Source organism: Equus asinus, chromosome 20, assembly GCF_041296235.1.
Source record: "Equus asinus isolate D_3611 breed Donkey chromosome 20, EquAss-T2T_v2, whole genome shotgun sequence".
In the NCBI taxonomy this organism is placed as follows: domain Eukaryota; kingdom Metazoa; phylum Chordata; class Mammalia; order Perissodactyla; family Equidae; genus Equus; species Equus asinus.
The window spans coordinates 22,907,701-22,915,663 of record NC_091809.1 but is presented as its reverse complement, the minus strand read 5'-3'; the positions used below and the strand labels follow the sequence as shown (position 1 = coordinate 22,915,663).

At 44.5% G+C, this 7,963-nt stretch overlaps 1 pseudogene; it reads left to right on the top strand.

The window, feature by feature from the left end:
- The first annotated feature begins 2,895 nt into the window (after positions 1-2,895).
- Positions 2,896-3,382, top strand: LOC139041202 (anaphase-promoting complex subunit 13 pseudogene; annotated as a pseudogene).
- Positions 3,383-7,963: the final 4,581 nt, after the last annotated feature.

Here is a 7,963-nt window from a genome sequence, read left to right as displayed (position 1 = left end):
TGAGTCCTAAGCCTTTTCGTACCTTGTGTGTGCGTGTGCCACCCTGGCATCAGTGTCAACAAGGGAACCACCCCTCTGCAGGGACCATAACAGTTGGCGCCCTGAGCAGCATGTCTAGACATGACCCCACCCGTGGGTCTGTCTTCTCTTGCTGTGCCTTGCTCCCCTGCTCTGCTGCCTGGTGGCGGCATGCACTGTGGGCTGCTGCTCGCTGGGGAACTGGGCTGTGAGCTGTGCTGCCCCCTGTGGCATTGTTGACCCTACAAGGACTCAGTTCTAGGTTCAGCTGAGCGGAGCCTGCAGTTTTGAAAATTCCTAGGCATTTGGGAGCAGGACTGTGGGATTGAGGCCTCATTAGAGTAGTTGTGGGTCAGTGTGTTTGCTGGGATTGGTCTGTGTGTTGGAGTGAAGCTGTGACATGAGCTGCGTTGGTCTAATATACCCCAAGGGTGGGGTTGGTGGACAGGGACTAAACTCTCTGCAAGAGGAGGGCCCATCGGTGGTCACTCCTGAGAGAGCTGTCATTTAAAGAGAAAGGAGAAGAGAAGGTGAAAGGCAGACAGTAGGTGGCAGGCTGAGTCCATGCTCCTAACACCAGAGGGCTCCCCAGGCCCCTTCAGTACCTCTGCTGCTGCCGCCGCCCCTGCCTTTACTGTGACAAAGATCCTGACCTTCAGGGCTATAGGGGACAACACCATGGCATCCCTGTGACACAAGCGATTAGTTCAAACCTGACTTAAGCCCAGGGTTTAACCCTATAAAGCAACCAGTTGTCATGGGGAAGCTCCCAGCCCTGGTGGCACTGTTCTGAGGCTCTTGGGGGGAATAAAATTTATAAATAGCAGAGTACAGAGGCACTCCCTCCCCTGAAGTGTATTGGGTGTTTAAAAAAAACAAAAAACAAAATAAGAGAGGGAGGGAGAGAGGAAGCAAAAGAAACAAATACTGAAACAGGTCCACATTTTGACCAATTAGAAATCCAACATATACTGAATTTACGTAACAAAACAGATGGAGGCACACTCTTGGCTTTGGGGCCTCTGCAGCATCGGTTCTGAATTGATTTCACCATCTGCTGCAATGCACCAGTTCAGAAACCTTCATACAAACAGTCAGTATGAGGGTTCAAACTGTAGTTGTACCTGGGGATCCGGCTAAATTTGATACCCCCACAATCTTAGGGTAGTTACCGAATATAAAATAGGAGACAAATAGCTGTGGCTCACCTTAACACCAGAAAACTATGGTCTTGCCTGAATTCCCCAGGATCGTGACACTCAATGTCCTAGAATATCCCACACTGAGCAGGGAAGCTCTGAACCAATGAGTCATGAATTAAATTTAAGACACGTCTTTGGGACTTTCAGATTATCTTGTCCAAATGGGACCCCACAGACCTTTAACTTCCGGTTAAATGACTTGACATGGCGCAGTGTAAACAGGGCTTTGAAGGACTGAAAACCATTGTGCAACCCCTGTTAGTGAGAAGTGATGATTCTCTGTGCTTCTCCTTTTCGCAGCCGGATTTGGCCTGTTCATAAATCTGGAAGGAATGAACGGCAACTCACAGTGGATCACTGCAACCTGGAGGCTGCGGTCGCGCCAAACACAGCCATAGACCCAGTTCCCAGCAGTATGGAAAGCACTGACTCCGTCCAGTCAGCAGCTGGTAAACATTCTGCTCGCACAGACTCAGCTGAGTCTGTTCTGTTCAGCGCCTGTGTCCACAGCCTCTTAGCTGCACTGGGCCTTCCCCTCTGAGGGGACATGATGCCCCTTTACTGGGTTGTCCTCATGGATCTTCCACAGCTGTGCCCTCTCACAGCCACTGCAGGCGGGGTCTGAACTGCACCCACCTTGCCCCAGGAGCACAGTGTAACATGACCCTAACGACATCCTCCTCCAAGGACGTTCGGTTGACCTTCATTCAGGACATACAAATATTGAAGAGAGGAGCTCTCAAAAAGCAGATGGGCCATTCCCCACACATAACGTGAGGCCTTGACACCTCGGTTGAATTCCTAAAAACTATTTGGTAAGCCAGGGGCTGCTCCTCCCTGATAATGGGAAGAAATAGCTATTGTCCTCATAGCACACCCGTTTCTGCAGGTTCTCTTGATGTTTGGGAGGCAATATATTTCTTGTTTACAGGTTTTCCTTGAGCCCATTTATGCTGTTATGTGCAAATTTGCCACCCTGAGTGGGCACCCCTACCACAGAAGGCTGGAGACTGTCTTCAAATTGTCCTACAGCCAACACTCCTGTTAGTGTCCTTGGAGATTCCTTCCCTACGGAAGCCTCAGTGACCTTCTGTCATGTCTTCTGGGGTACCCTTGATGGCCTTAAGTTGCGCGTAGGCTTCTGATGCAAGAACCTGCCCCAGCCCCCCACTGTGTGCCATTGGAGCTGCAGTCACCACCACATACTGGTCTCTCCTGATGATAGAGGCTCTCCGAGGCCCTGAGCATGGGACCCATGGGACCCTCCACTCAGCTGCCCGTTATGCTTTGGGCTCTGGAAACAGCACCCCATGAGCTCAGCATGGCTCCTAAGACCTCCTTGAGACACGATGGAGCCAAACCTGGGCCCTCTGGGATATCCTACCTGCAGGAGCGGGTGCCCTTCCATCCTGTCAGTTCCTTGCCACGTGCCATTGTTCTGGAAGAGGTCACCCCTCTCCCAGACCCCTTGGCTCCCAGGGGAGTGTCTTGGTTTAACGCAGTGAACTGCAACATGAGTTTGCAACATTTGTACAAGATGGAGCCCAGTGGAGAGTTACTGCTTTTCGTCGCTTAATTGAGACAACCTTCATAAAGAAGGGGACCCCAACATAACTAAAACATCCCAAACTAACCACACGTCAGGCGGTTATATTATTTTAAAAGTTCTTTAAGAAGTTTATCCCCTCCTCACCAGCAGACTGGCTCACCCACATCCAGGAAGAGAAAGGCGTGCGGGTCCCGTGATGTTGAGGGTAGGGTCCGTTGGAAGCGGGTGGAGCCTAGCTCAGATACCCATCTGACAAGATCAGAGCAGCAGGAGAATGGACACTGCAGTACAGAGAGATGGAAGGACCTCAAATTTGATTGACGATGCTTGGCAAGAAGACAAGCTGCCGTCTCGAGGGTGTTGCAATACCACTGAGCAGGACAAGGGGTGGCACCACAGAATCTGTTAGAGAATGAGAAATGAAGTGGACAGGTAGCCTTATGGTACCTCCGTGGGAACATTTCCCCCATGGGTAACTGATGTCTGGCTCCTCTCCCATGGACGGTTTCAGAAAACACATAGATACAAAATGCTTTCTTTCAGCCTCCTAATTCAGATCTTTTAGTAATAGACCAGCACTCCGAATGCACACCTGCTTAGTTTGCGGCAGCAAAGCGCAATGTGGAAATACCAGAATGAGAAACTGGTTGAGATTTCTCGGGAATGCAGACTGTTTGACTCTCTGAACCTCTGGTTCTTCATTCACTAGGTTGTGTTTGAACATGATTGGTTAAACATTTGCCTTTCACTCTGATTTTGCTTTGCTGTCACTGTTTAACACATTCCAGCTGGTTATCTGTGTCCTGGGACACGGGCGACTGAAGTTATGTGAGGAAAGGGCAAAGGAGACGAAGCAAGACATAAGGAGAATTATTAACTTCTCATGCACGCCTGCTCTGAGCAGCATCCTGAGCGGATGTGTGTCAAGCCTGTGGGCATGATGGATAGAGAGAGAGCCTTCACTGATCACTGAGATTCAAGATCCCCCATGGCGTTCTCAGACTTTGGTCACATTTCGATTAAAAGGTTACGTGACAGTTACCTCTGCTCTCCCTACAGCTTCTTTTGATGCCCCTGGAAAGGATCTTTGGCTAGAGGGACTGCTAGTTTTATCCGGTAATGGAATTGCTTAATTGCTCAGAGCCCTTCCAGATGTCACTGGGACACCGTGGAGTCAGCATTTAGTTACACATTTGTATAAGAACTTGATTTTGCAGAACCCGTTTGTGGACGTTTATCTCCTGGAAGTATTTGCCTCTCTAAGTGGTGTCTGTCTGCTTCTCTACCCGAATTGTGAACTCTCTGCGAAGAGGCCCTGGCTTATACTTCTGTTTCCCTCCTGAAAAACAGAAAACCCTAGATGTTTGAAAAATAAAAAGAAATTTTAAAAAACAGTAGGAAAAATGATGAATTAATTAAACTACAAGTTCCAAAATTGTTTTGTATCAGAGAAGTTCCCCTCTGAGGTTCTTTTCCCTTCTTGATAATTGTCATGGAAACAGAATATTGCATTTCAAAAATTGCTTCCAGCTCTTACAATTGCCTTAAAAGCCGTAAAATAGTATACTTCTGTTCTTTTGACAATTTCTCTTTTTTCCAGCTTTATCGCATTATAATCGATAAACAGAATTTGCGTATATTTAAAGTGTACAAAGAGATGATATGCACACACAGTGTGAAATGGTTACCACAGTCAAGCTGATTCACACATCCGTCACCTCATGTGGTTATTCTTTCTTTTTTTGTGGTGAGAACACTTAAGTTCTACTCTCGCAGCAAATTGATGTATATAATATGTAATGATTAACTGTAGTCACCATGCTGTACCTTAGATCGCTAGAATTTTTTTTTTTCCTTTTTCTCCCCAAAGCCCCCCGGTACATAGTTGTATATTTTAGTTGTGGGTCCTTCTCGTTGTGGCATGTGGGACGCTGCCTCAGCATGGCTTGATGAGTGGCTCCATGTCCACGCCCAGGATCCAAACCGGCGAAACCCGGGCCGCTGAAGTGGAGGGCGCGAACTTAACCACTCCGCCATGGGGCCAGCCCCACACTAAAACTTTTTATCTTCAGACTTTTTTTGTAATAGGCATCCTAACAGGTGTGAGGTGATATCTCGTTGTAATGTTGATTTGCATTTCCCTGATTAATGATGCTCAGGACTGTGGAGGGGAAAACCTACAGTGTTCTCCTCCTGTGTGTCTGCTTTACTACTTACACAGAACACTTCACTTCTGATGCCCCTGATCACCAAATAGTGTGTGTGCTGGGTCGGGGGATGGGGCAGTTCCCACAAGAAATTCTCTGTGACACCAGCTGGGTGTCCTACAGTTGAACTCAATTCTGACGCCATCTACTTGGCAATAACATCAGATCCCACAGGTTAAGGGCTCGGTCCCACAGGACTGCTCCCCTCTTCAGAGGTTAATTCCAAGTAGTAGGTTCCCAGGTTACCTACAGCTTCTGTCGGATCTGGCTACAAATCAAAGGTTTTCATGACCTCCTCCCCCTGGGATTCAGTTATTTGCTAGAGCAGCTCTCGGAACCCAGGGAAACACTTACTTATGTTTCTCAGTTTATTAAGGGATATGATAAAGGCTACAGATGAATAGCCACATGAAGAGATGCATAGGGCAAGGTCTGGGGGGTCCCAGGTTCAGGAGCCTCTGTCCCTGTGGAGTAAGGGCACGTCACCCTCCTGGTACAGGGATGTGTTCACTGACCGGGAAGGCCTCCAGACTGCCTCCTATGGGGATTTTTGTGGAGGCTTCATCACACAGTGGTAGATCACTAATTCAACGTTCAGCCCTTCTCCCTTCTCAGGAGAGTAGGGGAGCGGGGCCCAAACGTCCAAGCTCCTCATCAGAGCTTAGTCTTCCTGGTGACCAGCTCCCATCACAGCCCACCCTGAGTCACCTCGTTAGAACCGAAGACACTCCTACGACCCAGGAAATTACAAGGGTGTCAGGAACCGGGGTCAGAGATCGAGTATTAGGATAAAAGATGCTCCCAGTGCTCTTATCACTTAGGAAGTTGCAAGGATATTAGGCGATCTGGGCCAGGAACAGGGCCAATGACCAAATCTATTTCTTATTATAAATCAAAGTATCACAAGGACTTTTTCATATACTGATTGGCCATTTGTATGTCTTCTTTGGAATACTGTCTGCCCATTTTTTAATCAGTTTTTTTTGTTTTCTTGCTGTTGTATTGTGTGAGTTCCTTAAGTATTTTGGATATTAACCCCTTCTCAGGTATATGGTTTCTGAGTATTTTCTCCCATTCATTAGGGAGAAATGTTGATTGTTTCCTTTACTGTCCAGAAACTTTTTTAGTTGATGTAGTCCTACTGGTTTATTTTTGCTTTTGTTGCCTGTGCTTTTGGTGTCAAATCCAAAAAAAATTATTGCCAAGACCAATATGAAGGAGCGTTTCTCCTGTCTTTTCTTCCAGGAGTTTTAAGGTGTCAGGTCTTATGTTTAAATCTTGAATCCATTTGGAGTTGATTTTTGTGTATGGTTTAGGATCGGTGTCTGATCGCATTCTTTTGCATGTGGCTATCCAGTTTTCCCAGCAAAGGGAATGACTATAGGATGAAGACTGTCCTTGCGCTATTGTGTATTCTTGGCACCTTTGTTAAAGATAACTTGTCTGTATGTGTGTGGGTTTATTTCTGGGCCCTCTTTTCTGCACAATTGGTATAAATGTCTAATTTTCGGCCAGTTCTATACTTTTTTTTTTGTTACTGTAGCTTTGTAATATAGTTACCAGAAAATCAAGAAGTGTAGTGTCTCCAGCTTTGTTCTTTATCAAGATTGCATTAGGTATTCAGGGTCTTTTCTGATTTCATACCATATTAGGATTTTAAAAAATATTTTTGTGAAAAATGCTGTTGGAATTTTCATAAGGATTGCATTGAAGCTGTGGTTCCGTTTGGGAAGTATGGACATTTTAACAATACTAATTTTTCCAGCCCCTGTACGTGTTATCTTTCCATCTATTTGTGTTGTCTTCAATTTCTTTCATCACTGTTTTTATAGTTTGCAGTATATAGATCTTTCACCTCTTTGCTTAAATTTATTACTAAGTATTTTATTGTTTTTTATGCTATTCTAAGTGGATTGTTTTCTTAATTTCTTTCTTGGATATTTTGTTGTTAGTGTATAGAAATGAAACTGATTTGCATATGTTGATTTTTGTATCCCACAACTTCACTAAATTCGTTTATTAGTTCCAACAGTTTTTTGGTGGAGTCTTTTGGGTTTTCTCTATAGAAGATCATGTCATCTGTAAACAGAGACAGCTGTGCTTCTTTCTTTCCAGTTTAGCTGACTTTTGTTTCTTTTTCTTGTCTAATTGCTCTGGCTAGGACTGTCGGTACTGTGTTGAGTGGAAGTGGCAGAGGAGGCATCCTTGCCTTGTTCTGGATTTTAGCGGAAAAGCTTTCAGTTTTTAACCATTGAGTATGATGTGAGCTCTGGGCTCTTCACAGGTGGTGTTTATTGTGTTGAGGTAAATTCCTTCAATACCTAATTTGTGGAGAATTTTTAACATGAAAGAGTGTTGAGTTTTGTCAAAGGCAATAGATGTCAAGTGACTTACACTTCATTCTGTTAATGTGATTATCACGTTGATTTGTCTGGCTTTGTTATCAGAGTAATGCTGGCCTGGTAAAATAAGTTTGGAAGTGTTCCTTCCTCTTCAGTTTTTTGTGGAAATTTGAGAAGGATTGGTATTAATTCTTCTTTAAATGTTTGGTAGAATTTACCAGTGAAGCCATCTGGTCCTGAGCTTTTCTTTGTTGGGAGATTTTTGATTACTAATTCAATCTCCTTACTCATTGTTTGTCCATTCAGCTTTTCTATTTCTTCATGATTCAGTCTTGGTAGATTGTATGTTTCTAGGAATTTATTCAATTCTTCTAGGTTATCTAATTTGTTTGAGTATAATTGTTCTTAAGAATCTCTTATAATCCTTTGTGTTTCTGTGGTATCAGTTATAATTTCTCCTCCTTTATTTCTGATTTTAGTAATTCAAATCTTCTTTTTTCTTAGTCTAGCTATACGTTTGTTAATTTGGTTTATCTTTTCAAAAAACTAGTTTCTTTGACCAGATAGTTTTATACTTTCATATGTTTTTGTGTAACTAATTAGCATCCTTTCATTTCTGCTTGAAGAACTCCCTTTGGCATTGCC